Here is a 14,071-nt window from a genome sequence, read left to right as displayed (position 1 = left end):
GGGTCACTGCTGTGGAATATAATGCTCTAAGGGTTATTTATTTATATACCACAGTAAATAGAAAACAGAATCGCAAGGGTGACTTTTTTTGCCCCTGCTTTCAAAATCACAAGGAGAAGTTTCTGAGTGAAACTGATTAATTTCCTCTTAGGCTCCTATCAGGAGAAATTAAATGAGGTAGCAGCTGACCTGTGTGGAACTCTGCTGTTGTGATTTGCTGTACAAATGAGATACAAAAGATATTCCTTGAGAGCTTAGAGATGAATATTGAAACTAAAGGAAAATATATCATACTGTATTTKTGATTGGCAGCTGCATGTCTTAGGTGCTTCATATTTTACTCACTAAAAGGGTATGAATAAAAGTTTTATAACCATTACAATATTCTATCCACTGGCAAAATATATTTTTTAATAGGGCTGGGTAAACAGTTTAATTTATATATCTATATATGTACATATGTACACATGCACACACATATATATGTTTATATATATAAAATAAAAAATGCAAAATTTCAACATGCATTCTTTTTTCATAATTATTTTGAAGAACTAATTCTTGGCTTGCAAATAATTCAGGAGCACCTCATTGTATACAGTAATATTTTAACCTTTGCTGTCTAGTTCTGTATGTAATGATATTTTTTGTATCTCCTAACTGCAAGAGCATGAAACTGACCAACAGTGAATATTTTGAATTTAATGTAAAATTCATAAACTGACATATGTACTGCTAACCATTGATTGTGCAATTTGAGGTTTTCATTTGGCAAATGTTCAAGTTTAAAATATGTTTTTCATGATTATTCCCCTTATTAAAGCTCATTTACTATTCATGGAAGTTAGCACAAAAGGGATGTGAACAGTCAAAAGAAACCCATTTAAAAATTCAAATGAATATCCAAGGGAAATGGACTGCAGTATTTGCCCAACTCTACTGGGCACACTGTGCTGTTGAATGTCTCATTAATAGGTGCCTTTGTCATTGTCCTTAAGGCTTTCATCACAAATGTTAGGTAGTTCTGTTATGACTTCATATTACAGTCATTATGCAAAATTTGTTTTTGATATTGCTAATATGGTTCTGTTTGAGTGATGCTAGGTGAGAGTTTATTCACCATGTGACTGCTTCTTTTAAAAATCAGTTTAAAAGTGCTATTTAGTGTGATGCTGACTAACTACTGATTTTAAATATAGTGGAAAGGAATCAAAATGAAACAGCTCAGATCATCGTCCTCTGCTAAAAGCAGAGAGAACTTCCAGTAGTCTTGTTTATCCTAGCTTCAGGAACTCCTATTATCCCTCTCAAACTGCCTTTGTAGGAAAAATTCTCACCTGGTGACGGGAAGAGTTTGGATGATCAACAAAAGCAGTAAATGCTGTTTCTTTTCTACATACACTGAACTGCTGTGGACTAAGTTGCACCTTTTTCTTTGCTTGCTTGAATGGGAGCAGGATATGTGTTTCAGGTTCTTTCTTCTTCCACTGTTTTCATCCACAAGGTCTAAGTGAAGTAAAAGGAAGATGATTAATTAGTAACTGTCCTCTATGTACCATACAGTTGATATGACTGTCAAAGTACTTCCTATTAATACTTCACAAAAATGTACGAAGTCTTCTCTGATTTATTTGAATCATTGGTAGCAATGCARTGGGGTAACAATGATGGCTAAGCTGTCAGATTCTGCAGCTTAACGCATACCGGTTCTGTCTCTGTTGKCTTCACTATGTCTCTGGCTCTCCCTGCGCTGAATCACAGAGCAGCTGAGGATGGGAGGGACCTCAGGAAGTCTCTAGTCCAACCACTCTGCTCAAAGCAGGGGCAGCTAGGGCAGGTTGCTCAGGACTGTGTCCAGCTGAGTTTTGAAAGTCTCCAAGCATGGAGACTCCACAACCTCTCTGGGCAACCTGTTCCGGTGTCTGACTGCCCTCACAGTAAAAAAGCTTTTTCATAGATTTAAGTGGAATTTTCTGTATTTCAGTTCATGCCTATTGCCTTTTGCCCTGTCACTGGGCACCACTGAGAAGAGTCTGGCTCCGTCTTCTTTACTGCCTCCCATCAACTATTTATACACATTGATAAAATCCTCCTTGAGCCTTCTCCTCTCAAGGCTAAATACTTCTGCCTATTATCATACTTTGTATTATTATACTTCAACCTATTTCCTAGAACATTGTGGGGGGAAGGACTTTACATGAAGTTGAGAAAAGAATAAGTTTTTTTTTTTGGATGGCAGTTAGGAATTATATTTTCATTACAGACCTCTATAAATATAGAAAGAAAATTGTTTTGAAGCTCWTTGGAAAACTGTGTTATAATTAAGTGGTGCACCATTTATGTGTTATTCGCTATTATGCCAGGTKGGAGAGTTAAAGTTATGTGAGCAACTGCATGGTTTCTAGAGGTAGATAACTGAAAAAGAATTTGCTGCATCATTCAACTTGATTTTTTTCAGATGCATTTACTCATGCAAACTGAGGTCAAATACAAGTGCTTTTCAACAAGATCTTGCTTCTTAGCCAAATTTATAACTGAACTATGGCAAAGAAGATCAAATGATTTGCTTGGGAGTCACATGCTGACTGAGTGGCTCAGGCAGGATTTGAGCCAAAGATCCTTTCTCTTGGTTCATCACCCTTGGCTGTAAATAGTAGACTTCATTCTGCTTTATGAAGACCTTAGGCAGGCAGCATAATGTTTTACAGGTTTCTGAAAGAGACTGAACTGCCTTTACAGTGAGAAAGTAGTCTAATGGGCTAAGAAAAAGTTAAAGAAAAGCAACATACAAAAATTATTGACAAAAAGGAAGAAATTAAAACCTATGTATGACTGTCTCTAGCTCAACTCTTTCTGCCTGGGGTTTTCAGGGTCTGGCACCTGTTCTATGGTGTTATAAATCAGTAACCTAGACCTAGAAGGTTGCTTGGAGCTGGGTGGGCAGTTTGGAAGGAAAAAAATGCCGCTATTAGTTTCCACCTATAACTATGAAGTGGAGGAGTCATTGTGAGCAAAAATCCAAAACAAAAAACCAGAAATGAATCCTTACAATCAAACCTTGAACAGGTAATTTAATTATCTGTTAAAYAGGCTAGACCATGATACAAGGTTTCCCTGGGAAGTCTAGTAATGGCCTGCGCAGTCAGGCAGCCTATTACCTCTGGCTGTCCCTGTAACCTCCAAGGGGAAAATACACTGGGGTTATTATAAGATACCTCACTTAGCTTCAGTTACCTTTCGTAGGTGTCATAATTAAGGAGCTAGGCTGCCCTGCTTCTCTCCAGTGAATAAGGAGAAAGAAACTCCTCATCTTTGTGTGCCTAGGTTAGATCGCAGCTTAGATTTAGGTGACGTGAATACTCTTTCAGGTACGGCATTACCCACTCTGTAATGATCTGCCTCCTCTCCCAGAGTGCAGTCCAGACCTGTAGAACTGACAGTGTAGAGATATTGCCACATGCATTGCATGTCCTCTGTTTACAGGTTATGGGGAGGAAGGTGGCTGCTACATGGTCAATAGATAGGTCAATAATAAGATAGCATTTCAGTCACCATATTTAGAAAACTTTGTATTTAGATCTAGAAATAGAGCTACTTTATGTGGCAGCTGATATGATGTGGAAATTTCTGAGGCCATGAAGGCYGTGAGAATACTCATCAAATACCAAGCTGCTGATATAACTTAGTGAGAGACTGCCTGATTTTTTTCTGTTTTTCATATCTTTTAATGCTTATTTTAGGTATTTTTTCCCTTTTTCTCTAGTCCTGATTCCATATTCCAGTATGTAGAGTTGCTACTGAGGAAATGCAAAGCACCAGTGTGAGGGGGTGTCCCACATATTGGACTAGCAAGCGCAGCTGCAGGTAAGAGAAAGTTTCTCGGCTAGTGCGAACTGAAGACAAAATAGCAGACYCAGTTCTGTGGCAGAAGTTTCCAGTTCTGTGTTTACAGTCATGTGACATGACTRCTCTTTCAGGTATGACAGCCTATGCTTGTAGAAGCATATAAGAAGACAGAGGGACAATGCTGGATTATTTTGATCTAGTATTTTTGCTAAAAATCGAGTTCAGCATATTGTTTTACAGCTTATCTYACCACCCCTCCTCTTTTTTTCCATTATGTCCCATCCCTTTAGTTTCTTTTTTGGAATTTAATATCTCCCATTTTTGTCTGTTCCTTATCTTCTCTCAATCCATTTCTGCTTCTCTGTTAGTTTCTGTCCCCTCAAGTCTCTGACTAATGTCTCCCCCTGTGACAGATTAAAAAAAAACCACAAGAGGCTAGGCTTTGGAAGAAACTAGAAAATGKTTGCAATGGTTGCAGCAAGCTGACCATTAAAACGACTTCTACAGCATTTCAGATGCTGGGCTTGACAGTTTCATTTACAAAACTATTTATACTCACAAAAGTCCATAACAGCATTTCCATCATTTTCTTATATGATTTTTCTTTTTTGCCTATATTTTATCAAGTTAACGTCTTCTGTTCAGGCCTGATTTCAGACAATAGGAATACAAAGTGGAAAAAATCCTTTCTAAAAGAGACTGTAGCCTTATATCTATCAAAGCATCTTTCTGTGTCCCAACACATTTTTATCTCAGTCTATCTTTCAGCTTCCCCTCTTTGTTTGATCCAATGGTATGACATGCAAGGGAGACTTAGGTAAAAGTTTCACTTGAGGAGTATGCATGCTCATAATTGAGAGACCTTACTAAAACTACCTTYCTCGTTATTTACCAAAGTCCTCTTGCTGCTCTGCATACTGCTTCTGGAGCATGCCATATAAAAGCAAAGACATGTAGAACTATTGCTTCACATTAAAAACATAGAGGGAATAGTTATTTTGCTTAATTAGTAACAGTGTACATTACAATAAGCTAAGATTAAGAAGAATGATAGACTTTATTTTCTTATTTTTCTAAATACAACACTGTGCAAGCATTCCAATACTTGATATTCCATTTTGCTTGTTTTCTGAATTTCTATTTCATTAAAAAGAAAAAGCAAACAAAAACTGGGGGTTTGCAAAGAAAATGGCRGGTAATATTAAATATTCTTGAAAACAACCTTGTATTAAACAAATTCTAGCAYAGTCTGCATAAAGAGATTATGAATCTCATTCACTAGAAATCTTCAAGAACAGGTTAAATAAATATCTCTTAGGGAGTAGTCTAGGTATAACCTGRTCCTTGCTGAAGTAATTAAATCAAATCAGTGATTCCCAGACCTTTTAGACTAACAGACCACTGTCAACTCTCAGGGTTTCTCTACAGACCACCAGACCTCCTTAAGATCGGTAGTTGCTGAAAACAAAATAAAGACGATGTTTGCTGTGATTGCATACATTACACTTTGGAAACAACTAGATATAATGACTTCTTTGGTACTTCCAGCCTTACACTTCCGTGATTCTGTACTGTTGCCATAATTCCTGGGSAATGCTAGGATAAGTTTGTGATAATATATGGTAATAACAACTGTCTGAACTACAGCCCTTAATACAATCTCATTTGCTTGGCTTAGAGAGACTGCTTGCCCAGGAAGGTCGGCAGGTTGTTTGCTTCCTGTTGAGCTAACTGGCAGGGTAACAACCACTGCCTGCCAAGCAAATGCATTTGTTTAAACTCTGCTAGTTGTGGATAAAAACCTCCAATAGACAAAAGAGGCCTWTTTTAAAGAGCTAATTTAGGACTGGATGAAGATGGCTTCTCCCTTTAAACCCCAAAGTATTAATATTAGATGCTGCAGATACATGCATACAATATACATCCCAAAAGAGTTCTGATATCCAGTAAAGGTTCCAATCTCTTTCTTTACCTGAGAATACAAAAGTAGAAGAGGGTAACCACTGACCTCAGTACACCGTAAGAAAGTGTACTAGAACCAGGTGGGTGGGACATCCATCGTTCTATTCTTATAGGCTGATGGCAATTGTAAATTCAAGATCGAATGGAATATAGGAGAGATGAGGAGCTTCCTGAATTGATTTAAGATGTGTGAGACGRAATTGCCAGTGGACAATAACTTTCCACTGCTATAAAAGGGCATATGCAAGGCCCAAGGGAGTTAGTGCAAAGATTCTTGTTAATATTCGTGGGCTTTTGATCAAATCCTAAAGACAGAGTCAAGACTTAGATGTTTTGACTTTGAAACAAAGGCTCTGCTGCAACTGCATAATTTCTTTTCTTCTCGTTTAAACTGATGTGTGTTATTCATCATGCTGATCAGAACATGCTTTGCATCACTGTACTATTTCTGGTTTGATGATTGTGATAAACTTAGTAACCTTTTTCAGCTTGTGAAGTTATACACTTCCTTCAGGTCCTTCATTTAGCTTGTAAAAGTGCTTTTTAAGGTTTAACAGACAAAATTTGTGGGTTTTTTTTGTTTTGGCCAATTAGAGATTATTTGGAGGATGATGGTATTTTAAAAATATACTAATTCCTTTAGTACTGCTCCATCTATGTCTCTTTCAGAGATTTCTGTATTTTCCATTTCTGTGTATTGTGCCTGTTTTGTTGCTGTCTCCCTATAATAGAGGGCTATCTGTTTGGTATCCTTAGGATTTGCAGGTTTTAATTAGAATGGATTTATGTTGATTAGAGTTGATGGGATTGAAATGCCATGTAGTTATTAATTTCCTAGTTTTAATTTTGCTACTTAGTCACACGYTACCAAAAATATCTTAGAAATATATTTTTCACCTTATAAAGTGGCAAAACACAGAAATAAATGCATTGCAGCATGCTGTTGTTTTCAGAATCAACTTTTGGCACRTACTGACTTTTTAAATTCTACCAATGCATACAGAGATGAAAATGAAAAGAAAGATTTGCAGCCAAGTTTTCTTAGATTTTTTTTGAAAACTGAAAAAACCCACAACTTGTGGGAATTTCCATGAGAACTTGTTTGTTTTCTTTTTGCATTAAGGATGTCAGTAAGCATAACTCCTTGAAATTYGAAAATTTTAAATACTGTCCATTATAATTTTCATATCTCTAGCAAGTGCAGTACATAGACCTAGGTTCTGTACAAAGATTAATGTTAACCAACACAAAGAATGCCATTTCTATTTTTGCAGGTAGGAAAGTGAGGTATGAAATAACCCATGGTTGAGTTCAATAGTCATTACATCAATATAAAGATGTTTTTTACTATAACAGGATGAAGTCCTATGCAAAATGGCATAGCTCTGTAGGATGCTCATCTCTTCAATGATGAATCAAAGCAGTAACAATAGATCCCAGGTCAGATAAAAATTGAGATACCCTCTCTCCTAAGGGCCCATGCTAAGCCCATTGAAGATTAAGATAGAAGCCTTCACAGTACTGAGATATAGAAGTCCAGTGGGCAGAGTTTTGGACTAAGAGTCAACACTCCCAGGTTTTATTCCCTGCTTTGTCATTGTAAATGTAGGCAGTCCCTTTTCTTCTATTCTGTGTCTCAGTCTTGGTTATTTTTCTGAGGTTGTGTATTATTCTGAGTGTAAGGAAATCAAAAGGAAGTCCTGGTCTTGATTAAGAACTCTGGCTGTTACCTTAATGCAAAGAAATTGGAATGGCTAAAAATAAACATGAAAGTAGAAAAGGGGTACAGTTAAACAAGTATTCATATTCAGTGTTCACATTCAACTTGTTCTGAAAACTTCACTGTAAAAATCCAAGTAGAAATTTATCATAAAGATAAATTCACAGCTTCTTTCATCTTGTCTCTTCTTGCTGGATACAAGACCAGTGGACTCAAAATTCCTTTTGAAAGAAACATAGCAGGGCAGTCTGCGTTCCACAGTGTGTGCAAATAATGCCCATTGCCATAATAGTGCATTTCATACAGATATGAATTCTGTCTTTAATATTATGGCCATCTGGAGACAGCTGTCTGAAGGAAACTGGCTGAGCTCTGTGATAAATTTGCCCCAGCATATTTAAAAGTACATGTAAATGAGGTGTAAATGAAGATATCTTATGGACTTGTTTCAGCATGCCAATCACATAATTTCTATCTGATTCAATCCTTATTTTAACTTTATCTGTTTTATTCTTGCTAACACTTGGAATTCTGGTGAACTTTCTCTAGGAGGGAGTTCTCTAAGGGAGAGCAGTCTCTTGGGTTTCTGGGTGAAGGAGCAGAACTTTGGGGGACCTCACTGTATTTGTGTAGGCAGATGAACTGAATCACCATTCTTTAGTTGCTGATTCTATGCCTGTCTTTTACTCTGTGCTTGCCGGGGGCTGTTCCAGCCTTTGGATTTCAGTGAAGGAGAAATTCTGATTGTTTAATATTACATCTCCTCACAGACTCCTTGCAGTATTACTGCATTRCATCAGTGCCAGCAGGTTCCCAGTTCAGCCCAACTCAGTTTAATGAAATGCAGATGTGTAGTCCAAGGCTTTTTATCCTTTAAATAATGGCCATCCAAATAAGCGGATAGGCTCAGGAGATTGGTAATAGTCTGTACAGCTCTTAACTCAGTTACAAATATAGCTGAGAATGTTTACTAACCTTTTGACGCCTGTTTGGTGGCATAAAGTTGGGAATCAGTTGGATTCCTCCCATACTCTTGTTTCTGTCTCAGCCAGGACTAAATGGAGTGTCCTGCAGACACACAGGAGGCTGACAGGTAGATTGTCCTCCAGCCCTAAAAACTGAGGATGAAGATGTGGTTGGAAGCAATGGGTTTCTTGCTACTGTTGCTGTACGTGTTTTCTTGATTCAAAAAATCTTTAAGGCTATCCACACAGGAATTTTGACTAGAAAGATGATAGTTGCTGTTGCCCTATATGACATTGCTGTTAATTATGCATTATATATGCTGCTTTTCATAATTTTTTTCATTGTGAAAAATGACTCCTCTTCTTAATACACATGCATAGYTCTCATTAATGTTAATAAGAACTTAGGTGTTCTAGAATGATTGTCAATCTATTTTGATATCCTTTTTTGATACTTACCRATATCATGTGCTTCAAATAAAAAGGCAGAATGTCATTCTTCTATAGCCAACATGTACTTGGGGATCCTGTATTTATACGTAGAATTATGTACTGAAACCGTTTTTCTAGGCTCCACATAGCATGCCATTTATCCTATGAAGCTTGAGGACTGTAATTTACCCTAGCTATTTTAACTTCTCAGGTTATTCTGATTCATTCATATAGTTGATCTTTTTATACAACAAAGCTGTTTGTCACAGCAATCCTGTAGTGAGTTCCACTACTGAGTTTTGTAAAAGACAGGTCTTTACTCAGTTCCCTTTATCATAAAAGGAGTAATAGCTGCATATAACTGACTTTCTTTTTGCTATTTTTATTAGTAGATYAAATTTCTCCCTGAAGTAATCAGTTATAATTCCRTTGAATTAATGCTGTCTCTTCCATTTGCATCATTACATAATTACATTCTTCAGCTCTACCAAACTTCTTTTAAAATTATTTTTAAATTCCTGTTATACTGAACAAAGCATAATTTTGTGCCCTGGTCCAATGCAGATGCCTTGACTGAAAATGATAGCAGTGGCTAAGAATGGTGGTCATATGCACATGATTAAGAGCAGAATTTGACCTCATATAGGATGAGATTTACACAACATTTACACAAAATCACTAATCACTAGCCTGTTCTTTTTTCAGTGCTTTGTACTTCTTTTCAGCGCTTTTCATGTTGTTTATTGGGACCAGATTCAAAGTCCGTCTGTGTTAATGGAAAAACAATTTATATGATTGAATCAGGCTCTATATGCTTAGTGTCTATTTGGATTAGATGAATAGCTCCTGGAACTACTGTGCATACTTCTGCTAGTGTTATGCAGGATTCATGTTTTCTGATCTTCATCACCTGTTTATTAACAGTCCTGGGACAATATGAATTTACATTTGTATTTGGGAGAATGGGTCCATAATATGAACTAAGGTAAATTAATGTTGTCCCTGGAATGGACCCAAGCTGTGAAGGATATCTGGGCTTTTTCACCCTTTGGATAYAGTATTGTACTTCTGCAAACGTGGTAGCTTAGTCAAGGTTTCTGACACAGAATCAAGTGAAGTGCAATTCCTAAGAATGCAAGAATTACCTTTCCAAACCAGAATAAATTCTTGCCATCATTACTTGGATAAATCAGGGAAATAAAACAAGAAGAATGCAGAAGTTGTGCCAGTTAAGACTGTATTTTCTACAGTGCCTACAACTAATATATTTGTATTTGATTTGGATGTTTTGTTTTAGTAGAAGGGAATCAGGCATAAAAGAGGCCAACACTATTATTCAGTATTATTAATGATGTTGTCTACTCTTAGATTCTCAAAAACTAGAAAACTAATAAATTTTACATATTGGAAAAAATCACAGATAAATCAAACAAATAAATAAATTCTTTAAAGTATTTAATATGTGTTAAGAGGACAGAATGATAAATTCAATATTGAAAACCAATATCAAGTTTACAATTATGTACCATTTATCATCACTGATTGCATAGACAGCATATTATTGCAGGGAGCAGAATTATTCATAAACTAAAACCCTGAATGGTTCTATAAAAAACAAGTTAAAAATCAAGTTTTATCTGAAAATCTTTGTTTTTCTTTTCAAGCATCATTTTCAATAATAATTTGTTCTTTCAGAAACAAAATATGCATGTTTAATTTCTTGAACTTTAATATTAAATGTGCAGTAATTGTAGGGAGGTGAAACTGATCCTTTTGCAAATTATAATAACATGATTCAGTATGTTTTTATTTTCTCAGGCCCAATTCCCCCTCTAAGAATGAAAATACCTTCTGGAAAATGAAAAAATGGAYAGGAGATAGTCTTGAATTGGACAGGTAGAAGCAAGCAAATAAAAGCAGTAGAAAGTGCTTTTGAAAGGTGATTTGACTTTGAAAAGAAAGTATGTGCAAATGGCAACTTCTTACTCAGCAGATCTACTCCCAGGGTGAAATTCCGCCTCCCGCAAAAGTCAATGGCAAAACTCCCAGTGACTTCAGTGTTTTCAAACTTCCAGTGCCTGTTTGTACTGAAAGACATACCTGCCTACTTTTGTGAAAGAGCTACACTCTTTAAACTCCTGTCACCCCAGCTGAGCTGTGGGAGAGGGAACTGAATTCTTTTCTGGCTCATGCTTTATCAGCAGAATTATTAAGTAGTTTTCTGTTGCAGAGTCACTTTTGTAATGCACTCTTGCTTTATTTTCAAATTCTTTTCTTGGTTTCACATTGGTGCTAAGTTTGCATGGGAATAACTAAAGACATCATTTTGCCACATTCTGGTTGTACACCAATAATTGAGCTATTTTGTCCTTGAATTTTGATAACTTATTCTGATTTATCAAAAAATCTAGCGAAACTTGAAGATTCAAGTTGAGTTTACAGGTTTATAACTCTAGGCTAGACTCATCGAGTCAATGATAATAATCAAAAAGCCAGAACATCTCCTTATATCTTTATTTGTAAACTGTGCATATTTAATACAGAATCATGAAGTAGAATCATTGTGATGCAATATAATGCTGTTTATTTTTTACTAAATATCTTTTTAGAGGAGGTTTCCATTTAAATAGGGACTAATAATAAAGGAGTGCTGTACTAGTCACCCTCAGATGCAAAACAAATCCATAGCCAGATTCACCGACATGTACTAAGGTCTACTACCCTTCCAGTAGACAGAACCATATTGTAGAGAATGCTAGAACTGTGCTCTTGATTCCACATGAAATTACTGAGCTGGATGGGATTTTACTTGAGAAACAAGAGCAGGACTGAACCCTTTGTCTCAAAAATCTCTAGACATTAATGGAACAGTGTAATATCTTATTTTTTGATGTCCAAGGCATTCAGTTTCGCAGGGCACTTTGGAAAGTTTTAAAGAGAACTCTGAAAGTCAAAAAATGCGTACAACAAAGTTTTTCTAGCAGCAAGCTGGCCTAATTTATGCTATGTAGACTGATTCTGTCTTCATGCATTTCAGACAGTATTTTTGCTTTTGAAAAGAAAGATCAGGGAGGCCAAATATTTTCCCAGCTGGAAACGGGTGACAGTGCTGAGCCATAAACAATGCCCTGACTATATAGCGACTGGTGTTCTTAATATTCTTATACAAACAGCAAAAACTAATTACCTTTATTCAATAAATTAAATTCAAATTTAATCAATATTCAATTTTATTAAATAAAATAATTTAATAAATAGACATAATTGCTAATTTATTATTGATGTTCATTTTTAGGATGTTTGTAAAAATAATTAAAACCAGGTAGAAAAAGATGAGAATGAATTCACCGCAGGCACCAGTACTGCTGCAGATCCTGGTCAGGTTGCCTTAACCACAGCTGATGAAGAAAAATAGCCTTCTGGAGCTAGTGAGAAGGCAGGGAGCTGGGTTTGCAAAAAGGAAGTGAGGAAGCCACCAGTCACTGCCAGTACACATGTAATATCTCCTCTGCCCCATTCTCTTAGTTTAGGTGGCTGATGCTAGATCTTGGGAAGGCTGCAAACTGGGACAGAGCAGCAAGGGGAAGGTTAGGGACTGGGAAGCATGAAAGTGGTGGGAGTGGAGAAGTTTCCTGGGAGGCCAGGAGATTGCAGTGAGTCTCTCGTGGAAACCGTGTAGCAATTCTGGCCAAAACTACCTTTATCTGTTTTGAGCCTCTGCCATCACCTGCAGTCATGTACTGGCATATTACCAAGAAACACACAGTGCAGGACAAAGGCTTTTGGCAGCCTCATATATACATAAAACATTATATAATGTGGGGATTGGTTGCGTGGCTACAATGACAAAAAAGTTTCATTTGCAATTTTGTTATATTATCAAAGAGGGACTTGATCTTATGTTTCTTACATACTGAGATGATGAAAAATCAGAATCGGGCCCTACGTTATTGCTCTGATCAGAAAATAATGAGTAATAGTATGTAACACTTAAACAGTGCGTTTAATCTTGAAAACACTTTACAAGCATAAGATTGCTGGCTAAGAGCTAAGTTAGTGCGGCTGTTTGAATCACCTTTCAAAAGCATTTTGGTCTAATAATCATACATTTGTAACTTCTTGTACTTTTTCCAGGGGGAAAATTACAACCATGGGGTGCGATTTGTTCCCTGCCCGATGCCTCTTTGGCCATCCAGTGGCACTGAGCCACCCTAAAAAGCACCAGTAGTGCAGCCGATTTAACAATACAAGGGCAGATGTTCTGGACGGTAGGGGATGCTAGAGAAGAGGTAATTTCTTCCATCGCGCTTTTCTCTGCCTGTTAGCATCCCCTCAGTCTTGCCTGGTTTCAGCTCTAGCCAGCCTCTCTCCATCCAGGGGCTGCTTTTAGTTAGGCAGGCAGAAAGCTGCGTGTTCGCCTGCCCCTGCAACTGCGTGCGTGCGTACAAACCGAGGCACCTTGAAATGGGTCCAGAAGTTTGCATGCTCTCCCGCTAAGCCCATCGGCGGAKCTGGAAAGGTCTCTGCCCTGGGGAGCTCGGTCTTTCCGCTGCAGGAGGCAGGGAGCTTGCTTTTCCCCATCTCCTGCCCTCCGCTGAGCCGCCGAGTCTTCCTGCCTCAGAGACGGAGTTTGCTTCCTCATCCCCGCAGGCACCGTTCAGGCTGCAACCTTGGGCTGCCGGGGTGTCGGTCTGATTCTGCGTCTCTTGATTCTGTTTAAGGTGTTTTAATTGAATCGGACGGACAAGGCAAAAGCAAAACCACGACACAGGCACGCACAAAACCCAAGGCGTCGGCACAAGATCCCCTCCCCCAAACAACAAACGGTTAAATCAATAACCAGATGCCAAAACGGCCATCACCAAACGAGCAAGCCAAAAATCAGCCACAGCCCCGCAGGAAACGGTAAAGTTTCTGCGCTCTGGAGCCGGCCCTGTGGCACCGCGTGCAAATGCGGGGACCGGGGAGAGCGGAGCGGGGCGCAGCGCAGCCCCAGCCCGGCGSCTGCGGGGCCGGGGCTGCCCCGGTGCGCCCAGCCCCGCATCCCGGAGCGGCGGCCCCGAGCCGCTGCCGCGACTCGATGCCGCGCTGGGGACTGAACGGCTCCGAGCCCCCACCCCCATCTCTTCCCTCCTCCTCCTCCTCC

General features: G+C 38.3%; 1 protein-coding gene across 1 annotated transcript in view; it reads left to right on the top strand.

The window, feature by feature from the left end:
- The first annotated feature begins 3,841 nt into the window (after positions 1-3,841).
- MEGF11 (multiple EGF like domains 11) overlaps positions 3,842-14,071 on the top strand; it is a 294,124-nt gene continuing 283,894 nt past the window's right edge. Inside the window, exon 1 of the mRNA XM_026074925.1 lies at positions 3,842-3,864. The gene's annotated coding sequence lies outside the window, so the exon portion shown is untranslated. The remainder of the gene's footprint in view (positions 3,865-14,071) is intronic.

This window comes from Apteryx rowi, unplaced genomic scaffold (genome assembly GCF_003343035.1).
Source record: "Apteryx rowi isolate R43461 unplaced genomic scaffold, aptRow1 scaffold_11, whole genome shotgun sequence".
In the NCBI taxonomy this organism is placed as follows: domain Eukaryota; kingdom Metazoa; phylum Chordata; class Aves; order Apterygiformes; family Apterygidae; genus Apteryx; species Apteryx rowi.
This window is presented reverse-complemented; position numbering and strand designations above follow the sequence as displayed.